This window comes from Neophocaena asiaeorientalis, unplaced genomic scaffold (assembly GCF_003031525.2).
Source record: "Neophocaena asiaeorientalis asiaeorientalis breed wild unplaced genomic scaffold, Neophocaena_asiaeorientalis_V1.1 scaffold648, whole genome shotgun sequence".
In the NCBI taxonomy this organism is placed as follows: Eukaryota; Metazoa; Chordata; class Mammalia; order Artiodactyla; family Phocoenidae; genus Neophocaena; species Neophocaena asiaeorientalis.
This window is the reverse complement of record NW_020172781.1, coordinates 5,112,544-5,131,978: the sequence shown is the minus strand read 5'-3', so window position 1 is coordinate 5,131,978 and position 19,435 is coordinate 5,112,544. Positions and strand designations below refer to the sequence as shown.

General features: G+C 42.3%; 1 protein-coding gene across 1 annotated transcript in view; it reads right to left on the bottom strand.

Annotated features, from left to right (window-relative positions):
- The window catches only part of CORO1C (coronin 1C), a 76,562-nt gene that overhangs the window by 56,501 nt on the left and 626 nt on the right, over nt 1-19,435 (bottom strand). The window lies entirely within an intron of this gene.

The window sequence follows — 19,435 nt, the reverse complement described above, 5'->3', positions numbered from 1 at the left end:
ACATAGAGGAAAACCCCTACTAGCAGCAAGATCCTTGCTCGGCACATTAGCTGAGACCATTCCAGAGCGTCAATTACTCAAGGACTCAGAAGGCTGAGCACGTCCCCTAGCCAGCAGCAACCACAGGAGACTCCAGAATGTCCCAATAGGGAAAGAACACATTCCCTCTAAGTTGATGCTTTTCTGGCCCTTTTTAATGTGGGAGAGATCAGACACGTTATTTAATAGAAAGTGGCAAGCAGGACAGCAGAGGAGGAAACAAATGTCCCGAAATCAGCTATTTAAATGGCAATGCTAACAGTTAAAAATTCTTTGTAAGAAGTTAGAAAGGTAATATGTAAGCCTACGTAGAAGACACATTCACAAGAAAGCAGACACCGAAAGCAAATACGGGAGGTGCTCTGATTAAATACAAAAATTCAACGTTCATCATTTCTGGATATGAGACGGCTGTGCTTTTTTTTGAATGTCAAACAAAATTCATCAGTGACACTTGAAGAGTTCACCTAACAAATCATTTGTACTGCATCCAATTCCTTAGTTAACAGATTCATATATGAGATACTCAAGAAAAATACGCCTAATTTACCTACTTTAATAGAAGTTGTTTTACGAAGGAAGAAAACAGACCGCATGCAACAATTTGCTTTATATAAAGCATAGCAGAAAGTCAGATAGATACACAACATTCCTCATACACAGCAGCTAAGGCTGAAAGGTTTGCACTCAAGACAACTGACTGCAAGTATGGAACAGCCCTTGTGTTGGTTCAATTTATCATGACACCAAGAATGGCGAAAGTAAAGGGTGAAAATTCACGCTCATTATAGCCTTCCAAACGCTTTCATCCCATTATCCACCCAGGTACTAGGTTTTTTGTTTTTTGTTTTTTGTTTTTTTTTGTTTTTTTTTTTTTGCGGTACGCAGGCCTCTCACTGTTGTGGCCTCTCCCGTTGGGGAGCACAGGCCCCGGACGCGCAGGCTCAGCGGCCATGGCTCACGGGCCCAGCCGCTCCGCGGCATGTGGGATCCTCCCGGACCAGGGCACAAACCCGTGTCCGCTGCATCGGCAGGCGGACTCTCAACCACTGCGCCACCAGGGAAGCCCCAGGTACTAGGTTAAAATGCCAAGAAGGAGGCGTACCGACTCTAAGTGCACTTTGTTTCGACTCAAGAACCCATTATCATTTTGGTTTTTAAACGTTTCTTGGAATGAAAAGACAAAGAAATGCAAGTCGGATTTACCAAGAAACATCCAGGCTGGGTCCTCACAGAAGCCTGGAGTAAAAAGGGTCACCAGTTCCGGACTTTCATTTTCAGCCCAGAGACACTGTGTGACTCGCCCAAAGATAAAGGACTTCGGAGAGAGACACGATGACCTCGAACCACAAAGTACGGAGCAATTCAACTTTTCACCCCCTGAACTTTCATACTTTTTCAGTGATAAACTCCACACACACATACAGTTTGGCTTTCCCACGTCAGCCAGTGATGCCTCTCAGAACCGCTCCATGGGGTGCTGCCTCCACAGCTCACAGTTCCACCTGGCCTGTTGGTGCCGTTTTTAAATAGGAAACTGCGCTTGGCTCACACTTTATACAATACACAAACTGGCTGTTCGCATTCAAATATGCTGAGACCAACGAGAGAGCGCATTAGCTGTGCCAAAGGAAACCAATCTTTGCTTCTGACTGAAAACCCTCAGGCTTAGGCCAGAGGGCTCTGTGCTCAACTGTCCAAGAGCCTGAACCGACATGCCTAAAAGGCTGGAATCAACACATCAAGAACAAGTTCTAAAAGGGGAGGTGCAACGGACAGGTTTTTACTCTTTTTAAAGCTTTCTAAGAAAAGGACTCGACTTTCACACTTTACAATTTTGTACTCATTTTAGGAACTGGTTACAAAAAGAAGTGGGGGCTGCCTGCCATCAACACAGGCGCTCCCTGCTCCCCAATGACAGAGTGAGACGTGCAGCTCTGAGAGTGACTGCTGAAAACACAGTCTGACATGAGACCAAACGAGCTATGTACATACATCAAATCACCGCGAGGCCCACTTTAAATATCTTACAATTCAGTGTGTCAACTACAATCAGTAAGGCTGAAATTTAAAAAAAAAGAAATGAGCGTGACATGGAGAGCAAAATAGCAACAGATAAAGATCCTAAATACAGAAACCCCAAATCCTCAAATCCACTCTCTCACACTTGTATTAAATAGAGAGACCCTTTACAACTAAAAGATGCCCGAAAAGGGCCTGGAACTCCCTTAAAATAAAGAAGAATGACACGACATGAATTTTACAGTTACTAACACATGAGATTACAAGGTTGTAGGGGTCATCTCTAGCTCTTCAATGACAGAATTTTTTTTTACTACATTATCAAAGGAAGAGCAGATTTTTCAGAACATAATGTATCAGGATGACATGTTTACAATCCCTCTATCTCCCAGTTTTCTGCTTATCACCAGCATCTTTATAAACACACCCACTATACCCCTCCCTGGAGCTTTGAGAAAGGACTGCTGAAGAAACCCCCATCAGAGACAGCAGCAGGCGTTGCCTGCCCAGACAACGCAGTGGAACTGAGTAGAATCCTCTGAGCTGCTAGCATCTCCCTAAAGTGCCCCACAGATCAGGCTCGGAAGCTCGACTCTGCCTCGCTCTTCAAAGAGCCAAATTAATCCCAAGAGCTCTCATCCCAACTGCAGAACTTTTACCACCATGACTGGCCCAGCACTCTCACTTAAAAATTAATGACGAATGTGTTTCAAAATACTCTTTCTATACTGATGACCTACTTTTCTTATCAACAACTGGGGGAAAGCACACTGTGTACGACTGTTCAAACTTGCTAAGTCTGTTTCCACTACTTAGTCAGATGGAGTTTCTCTTGGAATAAAATTTTCATAATTCTTTGGCAATATACTTATACCAGGAAATGAAATTACTGGACTCCAAGATCGTTTTGTGGTGTTTTTTTTAAAGGCATTTTTATGAAGACCCTCATAAGGCTAGCCATAGCAACAGTAGCAATGTCAAAATAACAGAGTAATCTCATTCAACTGAAGAATTTCTGTCTTCCCTTTTTAATACCCTATACCCTGGGCAAGCAGTGATTAAATAAACATACTCCTGACCATATTTCAAGGGGAGGTAAGAGTAGGAATAACTCTGGCCTGGATGCAAGACTAGCTTATCCTGACACAGTCACCTAACCACTTAATCATTTTAGTCCTATGGTTGGTTGTTTCTTCATCTATAAAATAGGAGAACTAAAATAAATTATTTCTAGGGTCCTATTATTAATATAATTATTATAATCTAAAGCCTACAAATCTATAGAGAACGCTTCTTTCACTAGGATCCAGTTCACATCCCCTAACAAAACACACACAATTCAAGGAGAACGGAGTTAGCAGCACCCGTGGGGTTATACACAAAACACATACGATCGACTGTGAATGCTGAAGAGGTCTTTAATCCCAGTCACTCATCACGTATTTATTCAACAACTATTTACTGAACTCTGACCGTGCGCCTGGCGTGATGCTAGACGCTGCAGATGCAATGGTAAGCAAGGAGACGGGCCCGGCTCTCACGAAGTTGACAGTCTCCAGGAGGAGACACCACAATCAATTATTCACACCAACGTCACTGTGCTGCTACGACAAACACTGGGACACAGAAGTTCACGGGGGCAGGGAGTCAATACAGGACAAAGAACCACTTCTTAGGAGCAGCTCCCAAGAGCCTTCTCTTTACAAGTAGGGTGTCTGAAAAGAGCAAAAACATAGCGAAAGTATTTAAATTACTTATTGTGCCTTTTCAGATTAATAACTGGATCTGTGGCTTCAAAATTAAGGTAGTTTGCCCACAGAGGTGCCCAGAGCTCAAAGGTAAACCTATTTAACAGGGGCTTCCCTGGTGGCACAGTGGTTAAGAATCCGCCTGCCAATGCAGGGGACATGGGTTTGAGCCGTGGTCCGGGAAGATCCCACATGCTGCAGAGCAACTAAGCCCGTGCGCCACAACTACTGAGCCTGCGCTCTAGAGCCCATGAGCCACAACTACTGAGCCCACTTGCCACAGCTACTGAAGCCCGCGCGCCTAGAGCTCGTGCTCTGCAACAAGAGAAGCCACCGCAATGAGAAGCCCGCACAGCGCAACCAAGAGTAGCCCCCGCTCGCCGCAACTAGAAAAAGCCCGCACGCAGCAATGAAGACCCAACGCAGACAAAAAGTAACCATAAAACAAAAAACATATTGAACAGGCTATTTGAAAATGAAACTAACACTGTTTAAAATAAAAATGAATTTTCAGCCATCCTATAGAAAAAGCAGCAGCATACAGGCATACACAGCTCAACGATATTGCAGGTTTGGTTCCAGACCACCGCAATAAAACAAATCTCAAAATAAAGCAAGTCACAAGAAGTATTTGGTTTCCCAGTGCGTATAAAAGTTATGTTTACACTATACTGTAGCTATACACTATTAAGCGTACAATAGCATTATGCCTAAAAGAAATGTACACACCTTAATTTAAAAATACTTTATTGTTAAAAGCCAACTATCTAATCTGAGCCTTCAGAGAGTTATAATCTTTTTTCTGGTTGGGGGTCCTGCCTCTCTGTTGATAGCTGCTGACTGATCAGGGTGGTGGTTACTGAAGGTTGGGTAGCTGTGGCAATTTCCTTTTTTTTTTCTTTTCTTTTCTTAGTTTTTTGCCACACTGCGCGGCTTGCCGGACCTTAGTTCCCCGACCAGGGATTGAACCCGCGCCCTCGGCAGTGAAAGCACAGGGTCCTAACCACTGGACCACCAGGAAATTCCCGGCAATTTCTTAAAATAAGACAACAATGACATATGCCACATCAATTGATTCTTCCTTTCACGAAAGATTTCTCTGGAGCATGAAAAGCTGTTTGATAGCATTTTACCCACACTAGAACTTTTTTTCAAAATTGGGGTCGATCCTCTGCTGCTGCTTTATCAACTAAGTTTATGTCATATTCTAAAGCCTTTGTTATCATTTCAACAATCTTCACAGCATTTTCACCAGGAGTAGAGTCCACCTCAAAAACCACTTTCCTCGCTCATCCATGAGAAGCAACTCCTCATCTGTTCAAGTTTTATCATGAGATGGCAGCAATCCAGTCCCATCTTCAGGCCCCACTTCTAATTCTACTTCTCTTGCTATTTCCATCCCATCTGCAGTTACTTCCTCCACTGAAGTCATCCATGACGATTGGAATTAGCTTCTTCCAAACTCCTATTAATGTTGCTATTTTGACCTCTTCCCATGAATCATGAATGATCTTAATGACATCTAGAAAGGTGAATCCTTTCCAGAAGGTTTTCAATTGACTTTGCTAAGATCCATCAGAGGAATCACCATCTGTGTCAGCTACAACCTTACAAAATGTATTTCTTAAATAGTAAGACTTGAAAGTCGAAAATCCTTCTTGATCCATGGACTGACTGCAGAGTGGATACTGTGTTAGCAGGCATGAAAACAACATTCATCTCGTGGGACCTCTCCACCAGAGCTCTGGAGTGACCAGGTGAGTTGTTAACAAGCAGCAATATTTTGAAAGGAATCTTTTTCTGAGCAGTCGGTCTCAATAGTAGGCTTAAAATATTCAGGAAACCATGTTGTAAACAGACGTACTGTCATTCAGGCTTTGTTGTTCCATCTATAGAGCACAGGCAGAGTAGATTTAGCATAATTCTCAAGGGCCCTAGGCTTTTCAGAATGGTAAATGAGCACTGGCTTTAACTTAAGTCACCAGCTGCATGAGCCCCTAAAAAGAGAATCAGCCTGTCCTTTGAAGCTTTGAAACCAGGCATTGACTTTTCCTCTCTAGCTATGAAAGCCCTAGGTGGCATCTTCTTCCAGTAGAAGATTGTTTCATCTATGTGGAAAATCTGTTATTTAGTGAGCACCTTCATTAATAATCTGAGCTAGATCTTCTGGATAACTTGCTCCAGGTTCTACATCAGCACTTGCTGCCTCACCTTGCACTTTGATGTTATGGAGACAGCTTCTTTCCTTAAACCTCATGAAGTAACCTCTGCTACCTCCAAACTTTTCTTCTGGAGCTTCTTCACTTCTCTCAGCCTTCACAGAATTGAAAAGAGTTAGGGCCTTGATCTGGATTAGGCTTTGGCTTAAGGGAATGTTGTGGCTGGTTTGCTTTTCTCTCCAGACCACTAAAACTTTCTCCATATCAGCAGTAAGGCGGCTTTGCTTCTTATCATTCCAGGTTCACTGGAGACCTTCAAGAACTTTTCCTCTGCATTCACAACTTGGCTAACTGGCCCAAGAAGCTTAACTGTAAGCCTATCTTGGCTTTCGACATGCCTCGCTCACTAAGCTTAATAATTTCTAGCTTTTGATTTAAAGTGAGAGACATAATACTCTTCCTTTCACTTTAACACTTAGAAGCCAGTGTAGGGTTATTAACTGGCCTAATTTCAACATTGTTGTGTCTCAGGGAATATGGAGGCCTGAGGAGAGGGAGAGAGACAGGGGAATGGCCAGATAGCGGAGCAGTTAGAAAACACATTTATTGAGTTCACCATCTTATTATGGGCATGATTTGTGATGCCCCCAAACCATTACAATGGTAACATCAACGATCACTGATCACAGAGCACCATACCAAGTATAATAATGAAAAAGTTTGAAATATTGCGAGAATTACCAAAATGTGACACAGAGACATGAGGTGAGCACATGCCGTTGGAAAAAATGACACTGATAGACTTGCTGGATGCAGGGTTGCTAACAAACTTTCCATTTGTAAAAAACACAGTATCTGTGAAGTGCAATAAAATGAGGTGTGCCTGTACCTCTTGAAATCTTACTGCACCTTCAGACAAATTGTTTTGTCTGATCCTTTTTGGTAAAATTACAAACTATTTCCTTATCAGCACACCTCTCTTCTAAAGAGGGGAAAAACAAAAAACTCAGAATATCAGTGTCTATAACAGAGTACAAGAAACTGGGGAAAATGTAGCTACTACCAAATAAATACTTTACCACCACCCAACACCTTCCGAAGGTCTCAGTTCTTTAGGGGGAAAACGCCACACATCTCCTTTTACCAATAAAATGAAAATACCTCCGGGAAAGTGGAGACAAACAAAACTCACTTTCAGGAGGAAACATTTGGGCTAAGTATTTGGGGAGTGAATTCTCTATTACTAGAAGCTTTTACCAGCCTTAGCTGGTAAAACTGTAACCTTAACCATCCCAATTTCCCTCCAAACTGGATAAAGATTTGAAAAGAAAATCATAGTCCTTAATCCTTTATGTTAAATTAATTGGACTGCATAATAGTAACTACTAAAAGAGAAATTCCATACGCCTCAAATGAAAGCAGGAAGAATCCTTTTCTAAGCATTTTGAGTAGAAGGTTAGCAGAAAGACCAGGGGCTTCCCACCCCTAACAGTACTCTTCTAAAAAACTACATTTACAACAAACAAATTACATGCATGGTTTGTAGTAACCTCTAAAAACGGCCAGAAATAACACACACAAAAACGCAGCTACAGAATGATTCTTTTTTTGTGATCACATGTTACTAATAAGATAAAAACCAGGGCTTCCCTGGTGGCGCAGTGGTTGAGAGTCCACCTGCCGATGCAGGGGACACGGGTTCGTGCCCCGGCCCGGGAAGATCCCACATGCCGCAGAGCGGCTGGGCCCGTGAGCCATGGCCGCTGAGCCTGCGCGTCCGGAGCCTGTGCTCCGCAACGGGAGAGGCCACAGCAGTGAGAGGCCCGAAAAAAGATATAAACCAAAGCCTACAGATTTTCAAATTTTAATATTGCACAAATGAACTCCTAAATGATTCAACAGCTGAAAGGGTGCCCAATTCACCCTTTCTTAATGTACTTGGTTCTTGTCAATTTCTCAAGTTAAATGAACCCAAGCACATTAAATCCTTGGAGATCCAGGAGCCACTGAAATGAGCTGAGACCTGCCCTGTGATTCCCCTGGGGCTGGGCCTAGGGGCCCCTCAGCATCCAATGCAGACACTTTACAGGCAGTCGATTAAAAGATAAGAAACTCGAGGAAAGGAGAAAGACAAGAAAGGGAAACTCAGTTTTTTCGAGGGCTACCTTAACTTTAAATCCTCATCTTGATACAAATTAGGGTTCTTCCCATATCTGTTTTGACAAAACTCTCCAGCTGAAGGCACACTTCCACTAGGACGTTCCTTCATGGATTCTTTCTGAAGTCGAACTTGCTAACCAAACCACAAATCAAAGCCCTAAGAACTCCATGCCACCAGTACTTTCAATTTATTCAAGAAGTTAGTTAGGTAAATTTGCAATAAAGTACCATTATGTGATGCCACCCTATTTTTCATCAGAATTCACACTTTAAATAACCAGAACTCCAAAATTTGCTTTACAGATAAAACGTTTCAGTAAATAAATGTGTGTATATGCTAACACACTTATTTAAATGAAAATGATGACTAGCTTATCCTAAGATAATTTACTAGGCAAATGTTTACAATCAGTAGTCCTTCTACACCACAGAGAACTTCCTCTTTTCCTTTCATCTTCTAGGAAAATGGGAAGACTAACAACCACTATCACAAGTGTACCATGTAAAACTGAAATTCAATTATTCGACTACCATTTACTGAGCACCTACCATGTGTCACGCAGCCCACTTGGAAACGGAGGCACAAAAACGCTGTGACATTCTCTGCCTTCACGGAACGTGGCATAGAGTGGGTACTAGTGTTCACTTTCACAAAGTGGAAAATAATAATTCCACACTTATGTTTACTTAAAATTTCTACTCATTTAACCCAAAATGTAATTAGGAATAGCACAGAAATCAATAACGTTAGGGACACCCACAAATTACACTTCCAGCTACCTTTATAGCTCTATATCTAAACTATGCTTACCTTTTACACAAACACACCGTATAAATGTGTATTCTGTTCTCATGACCCTGGACAATCTGGGCCATCTCCCTTATCCATTTGACACTACTCTTCCCCAATTACACCTCCTCTGAGTCAGCCCAGCGCTATCTCACAAACCCTCAGGCAGGGCCTCGACCCAGTGTCCCAGAGACACTGACTCCCCACCACCCTGTCCTCTCAACCTCCACAGAGCTCAGGCTCCACACAGAGAATTCAGCGTCAAGAATTACATACTTGGGGGCTAGAAGAAGCTTGTAATGTATTTTTTAAACTATTATATCTTTTAAAAGTAAATCAAAATATTAAGCCTGCCATTAACACTTTGTGAACAAGACTTTTTCTAACTGCACCAGAAAAATCAAGTCCCTGATCCTTATCACACTTAGCATCATAAAATGCTTGAATAAGACGTTCTTAAAAACCAGACAATCCAAACCCTTCAAAGAGGCAATAACAAAAAGGAAAGATCAATTATTTCCCTCTGAGGAAAGAAGGGGCTTTGTGGTAAGAGTTTATAAAGGGACAGAGATATAGTCGGGGACCAGCACACAGCTCTGGTAGCACAAGTTGCCGCAACTCACAGCCATTACCCTGCCCTGATCTACTTCTCAAAGGTCCTGGAAACCAGTCACTGCTAAAACATAAGACCCTTTCAAGCTGTGTTTCCCAAATGAAAGGAGAGGGAAAAAAATGGATCCTGTGTATTTTGAAAAAAGCTGAGCAGACTCACTGTTTTCGAGGTTACAGGAGGAACCTTTCTAAAGCAGGCAAGGCTTCTTCCCGATTCCAGGAACCAGGGCTAGCTTTCTATATGGGCTCTGTCTGACCCCACTTGCCTTCTTTCAACTTTCCCCTTGAAACATTGTTATACTGACTACCTGCCAACATTTCAGAGAGATGATGTTTATCAATAAGGAGCTTCCTTTGTAAAAATATTAACACTGTAGCTCTAAAAGGGTTGAGATATGAGTGAAATAAGACAAAGCCCATAGTCCTTCTAGCACTGAATAACAGTGCTAGCCTAGTAGGAACTGTAGCCATCCAGGAGCACATTAGCAGAAATGAATTTGAACCATCTGCTTGGCGACTACTATTTAAAGGAGATCAGCTTAACCAGGGGAGTGGAAGCTTCAAGTTAAGAGAGAAGGAAGATGAACTTGGAGGGCTGCTGTGGCATGAGGCTGCTGGATGCCACACAGCCTACACAGACAGGCATCTGGGGTGGAGCAGGGTTCCTTACTTCTTTGTCACATGACTCCCAGCTTCCAAGATCCAGAATTCAGCTATCATCATTAACAGTTTAAAAGCTGTGCTGTGAATTAAACAGATTTCTTCAGTCTAGGCTGGGAACCTACCCACCACTGTAACACTGAATCTGTACCCAAAAATGCCTTCTCAGTTCCAAATAACTGAGTTAGACTTTGGAACACAACCCAGTCCTGGGTTGGGGACTGAATGTACACGTTGCCTCCAAAACAGAAGCTGCCTCTGGGCTCTCAACCTTTCATGGTTGGAGAACCACATGACTCACAACTATCCTTCACAGGTAAGATGTATCATTTGTTCCACTTGACGATGTATAATAATTCAGCCCAGTGCATGTACGATAGCTCTATACTGCATAAGAAGACCAGGGATGTTTCAGGGTATGTATGTATGTATGTATGTATGTATGAATGAATGAATGAATAAATAAATAAATACTTCCAATTTCCCTTTTCCTATGTAACACTGTAAAGCAACAGCGGTTCCCATAAAAGAGAGAGCCTAAGTAAGGGATGGTTACTCTATTTCTAAAACAGACAACATGCATCTTATTAAATATCACCCCAAAGAGCTGTGGCCAGCACTTGTTGGCTCTGGCCTTTCTCTTGCTTGCCAAGAAAAACTCGGATGACATTGTTAAGCTAAAGACACTACTAACCGCAAAATTAATTCACCATCTAGCTTGTAAAGTGACTTAGTCAGTCTCCTAATAAATCCTTCTGCTTAACGGAGATGACAGCTCAAGTTTATGTGTGTTTCTCAGTCACCGCTCAGGCAGCATTTGAGTTCTTACATTAAAAAACCAGCCTCAATTCTTTAAGTTCCTAAGAATGAAAGGAATTAGAGTCTTTAACTAGAAAAGAATGCTCGACCATTACGAAAAGGAATTTAAGTATCTTTCACGTGAAGTAAGCAAATAATGGTGAGTAAACATTCGTCCTACAGAGGGGGAGCTTGTGAATTTTGTCAAGAACCCTGACAATGTCAAGAGTGGAAATACACCCCCAAAGGCTTCACACTCCCAACACTTCCCTTCCCATGTGTGTTTATGGCCGTTCACGAAACTGAAAAACTACAGCTTTGTTCATCCAGAATGAAGGCCTCAGCAACTGTCAGAACGTGGGGACACACATATGAGTCCACAATGGGGCAGAAAAGGCTCTTAAACCAAACTGCCACGTGCCCAGATTACCAGGCTGCCTTGGTTCCCCGGAGATAGAATGACCACGCTGTGAAGTAATGATCAACTTCTGCCAATGCCACAGGGTTTTCATTATGCCTGTCTGTAGTTCCAGTACTGGCTGGATGTTGTTCCTGTCAAAATCAGCCTTTTCATATATGGATGGCTTAATGGGGCTAACCTTTGCAATATTAATTGGTCTTTGAAACACCCAAGATAAATCCTTACCAAGACTGCATACTAATGGTCAGATTGCATGACTGAGGACACAAAAAGGGATCAATAAAATACTGTCAAGGAACTTTACATGTAAACTAGGAAATGAAGTCTACCAAAGGCTTTTCCAAGAGATTCCACGTATTGTCAAGTTCCCCCAAACTGCATCTAAAAAGAAACCCTGAAAATCTGGACCAAGCTTCATAGTTTAATACATGTACAATCTGAAGATGTGAGGTGGGGGGGCGGGGAACCCATTGGTACTAACTACCAATTGTGATGATGAACTGAAGCGATAAACAGTGAGTAGGCTCAGTTTGTAAATCTGGCAAAAGACTGTGGCAGAAGCTTAAGAGGGAATTGTTGCACTGGGTCAAGGACTAAAACTCAGGGTAAGAACACTGGGTTCACACTGTCTAAAAAAAAAAATCCACACCATAGTATAAATCCACACCACCTACTACAAAAATGAATTCACACTACCCATGGAAGGAGGTGGGGGCAGAAGGGAGAGACAGTCAAGTTCCTGATCTTGGGCAAGTCTTTCAAGCACCTGTGACCACAGTCCCCTCGTCCATCAGATGAGGAACAAGGCAGCAAGGTACCTTCCGCTCTGGCTGTGATTCAGAGTCACCAGGAAGCTGGAGCCCAGGCAGCTGGACTGACCAAGGTCTAGAGCTGATCCTCACGGGCATCAAGTTGAGGACCTCTGGGCGTGAGAAATTATCTCCCAAACCCCCAATATGATATATTTTTCAAAAGGTGGTGAGATACTGGGGCTAAAAGTATGATCCATTATTCATAATTTTTTTAAATGTAGATAACTGCATGACCGAAGGGGGAAAAATATGTATTGTGAAATACCCACCTTCAGTCATACAAAATACAAGCCTTCCTACTCCCATTTATAGTAGTTTCTCTCACTCCCATCTTTGCATTAATTTGATTTTTCTTGACCATGACAAACAGGAGGAACAATTTTTATCATCAATGTAAGATTCAAACGACAGGCCTAATTTAACATCCCATGAGACTATGGAGGCTCTTTTCCCACACAGAATGTTACATTGTATCACAATGCTGCCATTCACATCATACTCAACCCCATGAGCATCTCACACCCTGCAGTGCAATCTCCTTCCAAACCCTAAAAAGATCAATCTTTTGCCAGGAACTAAACCTTTTTCCTTAAAATAGACAGACAGACAGACTGAATAGAAGCATAAGGCCTGAATAAGAGAAGTCTGTCTGAATAGACATTTCCAATTCAGATAGATGGCCAAAAACTGCCTCATTTTTAACACTACCTTCCTATCCTAAAATTAGACACTTTTTTCCTCTCCAATGATTCAAGTTTGATTTGAAGTCTAAAATGCTGAGGCAGGAGTGGGAATCCACACAACAATAGCTTAATATCGGAAATAAAATATATTAAACCTACTCTACTTGATTCTCCCCAGTTCCATTCATTAACAGACATTTAAGGACTTCCCTGGTGGCGCAGTGGTTAAGAATCTGCCTGCCAATGCAGAGGACACGGGTTCGAGCCCTGGTCTGGGAAGATGCCACACACAACTAGGCCCGTGCGCCACAACTACTGAGCCTGCACTCTAGAACCCGCAAGCCACAACTACTGAGCCTGCATGCCACAACTACTGAAGCCCGCGGGTCTAGAGCCTGTGCTCCACAATAAGAGAAGCCACTGCAATGAGAAGCCTACGCACTACAAGAAAGAGTAACCCCCACTCACTGCAACTAGAGAAAAGCCCATGCGCAGCAAGGAAGACCCAACACAGCCAAAAATAAATTAATTAAGAAAAAAACCAAAACAGACATTTAAGAGTGAAGACAAAGGGAACACAAATTTATTGGGTGTCTACTCAAAACCCAGCAAGGTATTGTTAGCATCTCCATATTACAGAAGAGGCTCAGGGAGGTAGGTTAATTGACAAAATCATAGCAGAGAGTGAAACCCACCTCAGTCTGGCTCTGAAGGTCTGCACCCTTCATTGCCTCAATTTCTCTAGACAGAACTCTTAGAGCAAGAAACTATTTAAGTACAGATAGCTCATTGAGCCTAAGGAGACAAAGAACAAATTTGAAATTTATTTTTCTTTTTACTACCTTGCCACAATCCAATCACTTCAGTGAACACACAGAAAACATACCCCAAATGGCCAACTGGTTTCTCCTAATTCTCAAGAAGATACTAAGTGCAGTATTTTTAATTAAAAGTATTAACCAGATGCTCTGAGAGAAGAGCACGAACAAAAGAATGAAAAGGAAGGAAGTATGCACCTCTAAAACCCAATTTACACCCACCATCAGGCGTGCACTGGGGTAGTTCCAGCACTGACTGCCTCAACACCACCAGGCTAAGCCTGCTGCATTTGGTCTTGGTAAATCATCCCAAACCAAATGTGCTCCCTGGCCATGTGCCCTGCTGAGAAGGCTGTGCGCCAGTCATCACTGTTTATTAGGGGGAAAGAACCTGGACAAGAATATTCTGCCCTCAGGGAAATGTTTCAAACACTCGGTTTACATCTGAGCAATTTTTTGGTAAGAGCTGGACTTGGGTGCCAGAAAGGCAGAGAGGAATTACCCCTGTACTTCACGTTATGTTAACATAGGCAACAAAGGTGTAAATAATAACCAGAAAAAACCACTGACCTCAGGATCTTTCCAGTTAACTTCAATAAAAATAATCTTTCATTCAGCAAATATCCAGTAGGCACTAGAGACCACTCTGTGAGCAACAGAATCTCGGTCTGCTTTCCATGTGAATTTCTCTCCCACATTCTGCCTTCTATGGGAAGGCGCCTTTCAGACGGTAGGTTCAAGTTCAAATCCAGTTCCTCGTAGCAGACAGGAGTGATGAATGTCTGATGCATGAGAGCAGGGACAATGTCTGCCTGTGAGGACTAAGGAAGGTTTCATGGAGAATCCCAAAGGACAAGAGGGATTCACCAGGTGTAAGGGGAGCCGAGTAGTAAGCACATCATCACAAGATCTTAAGGCTGGACAGTTCAGGGAGTGGCAATGGAGATGAAAACACAGGAAGGGGAGCAGTGAGAGATGAGACAGGCTGAAATCAGAGCTGTCCTCATCCACCACCACATTAAGTCTGAACTTTAACCACAGACAATGGGGTGGGAGACCACGAGAGGATTTAAACAGGTAATGATATGTTCCCTGATGAACCCTTTTTGATGTAGAACTAACTCAAATCTTTCCCTAATCCTTTCACATTTGGATTTTAATTTATATAACCAAACCACCAGTGAGGATGTGATTTAAGGTCTAAATAATTTCTAACTCATTATCAGTTTGGACTCCATTACTTCACCAAAATTAAAAACTTTTCTACTTCAAAGGACACCATCAAGAAAGTGAAAGGAGGGACTTCCCTGGTGGTGCAGTGGTTAAGTGTGCGCCTGCTAATTCAGGGGACACGAGTTCGATCCCTGGTCCAGGAAGATCCCACATGCCACGAAGCAACTAAGCCCATGCGCCACAACTACTGAGCCTACGCTCTAGAGCCCTTGAGCCACAACTACTGAAAGCCCAGGTACCTTGAGCCCGTGCTCTGCAACAAGAGAAGCCACTGCAATGAGATGCACGTGCACCACAAGGAAGAGCAGCCCCCGCTCGCTGCAACTAGAGAAAGCCCACGCGCAGCAACGAAGACCCAGTGCAGCCAAAAATAAATTAAATTAAATTAAAAAAGAAAAGAAAAGAAAGTGAAAAGACAACTCAGGACTTCCCTGGTGGCGCAGTGGTTAAGAATCTGCCTGTCAATGCAGGGGACACAGGTTTGAGCCCTGATCCAGGAAGATCCCACATGCTGCGGAGCACTAAGCCCGTGCCCCACAATTACTGAGCCTGCGCTCTAGACCCTGCGAGCCACAACTACTGAAAGCCCAGGTACCTTGAGCCCGTGCTCTGCAACAAAGACAAGCCACCGCAATGAGAGGCCCGCACACCGTAACGAGGAGTGGCCCCCACTCTCCACAACTAGAGAAAGCCCGTGCACAGCAGCAAAGACCCAGCACAGCCAAAAACAAACAAACAAATAAATTTATTTTTAAAAAAAAGATAACTCCCAAACTGTAGAAAATGTTTGCAAGTCATATATCTGATAAGGCACTTGTATCTAGAATATATAAATAACTCATAACTTAACAACAAAAAGATAACCCAATTTTAAAAAGAGCAAAAGCATCTAAACAGAGGTTTCTCCAAAGAAAATATACAATTGTCCACTAATGACTTGAGAAGATGCTGGACATCATTAGCCATTAGGGAAATGCAAATCAAAACCACAATGAGATACCACTTCACACCCACTAGGATAACTAGCATCAAACAGTCAGGGAATAACAAGTGTTGGCAAGGATGTAGAGAAACGGAAACCTTTATACACTGCTAGGGGGACTGTAAAATGGTGCAACTGCTTTGGAAAAGTCTGGCAGCGCCTCTAACAGTTAAACACAGAGTAACCAATATGACCCAGTAAGTCCCAAGAGAAAGCAAAACATATATCCACGCATAAACTTGGACACAAATGTTCACAGCAGCATTATTCATAATCGCCAAAATGGAGAAACACCCAAACATCCACCAACTGATGAATGGAAAAACAAAATGTGGTATATATCCATACAATGGAATATTTTTCAACCATTAGAAAAAGAATGAAGTACTTATACATGCTACAACATAGATAAACCTTGAATACACTATGCTTAATAAAAGACACAAAAGACCACATATTGCATGATTCCATTTATATGAAATGTCCAAAACAAGGGAAATTCATAGAGACAAAAAATAGATAAGTGGTTGCCTAGGGCAGGTGAGGGAGAAGAATTGGGGGGAGGGGGCAGGGGACTGTTAATGGGTATGGGGTTTCTTTTGGAGGCAATGAAAATGTTCTAAAATTGTGGTGTGGGACATCCCTTGGGGCACATTGGTTAAGAATCTGCCTGCCAATACAGGGGACACCGGTTCGAGGCCTGGTCTGGGAAGATCCCACATGCCACGGAGCAACTAAGCCGTGTGCCGCAAGTATTGAACCTGCACTCTAGAGCCCGTGAGCCGCAACTACTGAAGCCCGCACCTAGAGCCCGTGCTCCGCAGCAAGAGAAGCCACCACAATGAGAAGCCCGTGCACTACAAAGAAGAGTAGCCCCCTCTCTCCGCAGCTAGAGAAAGCGTGCACACAGCAATGAAGACCCAACGTAGCCAAAAATAAATAAATTTATTTTTAAAAATTAAAAAATAAAAAAAATTAAATTGTGGTGATGACTGCACAACTCTGTGAATATACTAAAAACCACTGAATTGTACACTTTAAATGGGTGAACTGTATAGTATGTAAATTATATCTCAATAAAGTGGTTATAAAACAAAGAAGATTCCATTATGTGCCACTGAAATACAAAATAAGCTCTCAAAAGCAGTGAAGAATCTTGTTCACTCATTTTAAAGCATCTGAACTAGGGCAATGAAAACCCAGAGAGATTCTATTACTTAACATTCTAGGTACTAGGTCATACTGAAATATTCATGAGTATTTCCATGTTTTAATAAAGAAAAGGCATCTTAAGTTTAAAAAGACATACAAGTGTCAGAAAAGAGCTCTGACAGGAACAAGGTGACACTGGGAAGTCATCAAAAGGAAACAAACAGGATTTGTACCCTGAATCTGAAAGTGGCACTCAAATTTATTATTGTTCCACCTCTGAAAAAAGAAGTCAAAGGTAAAACAACCTGGTTAATATAATGTTTCTAAAGCACCGTTTGTGACAAATCAAAGTATTAAGAAATAATTTGCCATCATATAGAATTTCCACACCCCCAGTGACATAACTAAGAACTGATCACTTATCCTTTTGAACGTTCCATTTCATAGGCATCTGAGTGACTCTCCTCATGGTTGGAGTGAATCTCAAAAGTGACAGCTGCGTTAAGCATAAAACTTACATCAAAAAAATCCAAGTATTTAAAGAGTGTTGTATGTCATGGGTGAAGGAAGTCAAGAAGTACAAACCTCCAGTTATAAAATGAATTAAGTCATGGGATGTAATGGACAACACGGTGACTATAGTCAATAATAATGCAGTGCGTATTTGAAAGTTGCCAAGAGAATAAATCTTAAAAGTTCTCATCACAAAATAAATAAAAGTAACTCTGTATGGTGACACACCGTAACTAGGCTTATTGTGGTGACCATTTCAGTGTATACAAATATCAGATCATTATGCTGTACACCTGAAACTAACATAACGTTACATGTCAATTATACCTCAATTTTTAAAAAAATAATGAAGTAGCACACACACCGAAAGTCCTATCTGTCAACCCTGAATCTAATCCCAAACTATATATAAAGTAATAGACATAACTTCTGATTAGCACAATCTACAGGCAAAGTACCAAATGATCATGAAAAATTCAATACTTTGTGCAGTGATCTCTCATCGGTATGCGTCTATTAGAATCCATCAAGCTTTCATGTACCTTCCACAAATAATGAAAAACAAATACGGACAAGGCACATTCCAGATTTGTCAAAAAGGTGTGTACCCAACCTTTATACCCAGTACACACAACAAACATTTACCACAAAACATGGCACCTCAAGGCCTAATATACAATTCCCACTTTTATTTCACTTCCCCCCCCTATTTATTTATGCAACCTCTCAGACCCAAGAGTTACTATTAGGCTTCATAGCCAAACATTGTGACTCTGAAATGTACCTCCAAGCCAAAATACAAAAAAAATTAGTTTCCTTAGTTTTCTGAAATATACAGAATCAAGTCCAAAATAGATTTTTCTCATTTCTTCAGTTTTATAGGGAATGAAGAAAGTGCAGTCATATAAGCAGTTATCTATTTGCCTTCACAACTGAACAGACGGTGCAAAGCAACTGCTTATACTCAATCATGTTTCTGTCTATTCTAGCAGGCCCTGGTGTCAGGAGAACCCTGCCAGATAAGGACAATGAAATGCATTATTACACAGAGTGACTACGAGCCCTACAAGTACTGTTTTTTTTTTTTTTTTTTTTTTTTTTTTACAAGTACTGTTTGAGGATGTAATCCGGGGCAGGAAGGCTGCAGTGAGACGGCCTAATATTATATTTTGTGATAACTATTTGCGAAAGTAAACACATTCGCCACCCAGTACCGGTTTACAAACGCGCACTATATTCAATTCTGTTTTAATGTATTATAGGAAAGAAAGGCCTCTTGCTCTCCTGGGGGAGATGAGCGACTTGCAACTTGCTTCTCACACTGAATCCCACGTTTGCAACATGTAGAGCAAGGACTTCAGACACCACAAAACAAGGACAGCCTACATTAAGGCCAAATATAGGATGTGATTCTAAACCGCGATGCAGTAAAGCGTACGTTTCCTTTTCCAGCAATCAAAAACCCTTTGATCACTCCCAAAAAAGGACGGCAGGGCCAGCGCCTCCCTGCAAGAGGAAGCCCCTTTCTTCTCGGCTCTCCCCGCAGCCTGCCACTTCCCAACACATTCAAGTCATTTGAGAGACACAGAGCTGTGTGCGCGCGCCTGTGTGTACAGGCGGGAGAGGGCTCGGTCCCTGCATTTCCAGCCTCTACGTCTGAGTTCATCCTCAGTCATTTAGGCGCAGCGGAGCCCCACCTGCACCTCGCTCCTTCTTACTGCGTCCCTCGCCAGCTGCTCCGCTCTTAGACGAGCGTATCTCTGAATCACCCAGTTCACGCGGACGCTCCAGGCCCCCGACCCTGCAGCCTTCCTGTCCCATTCTTCCTCTCCC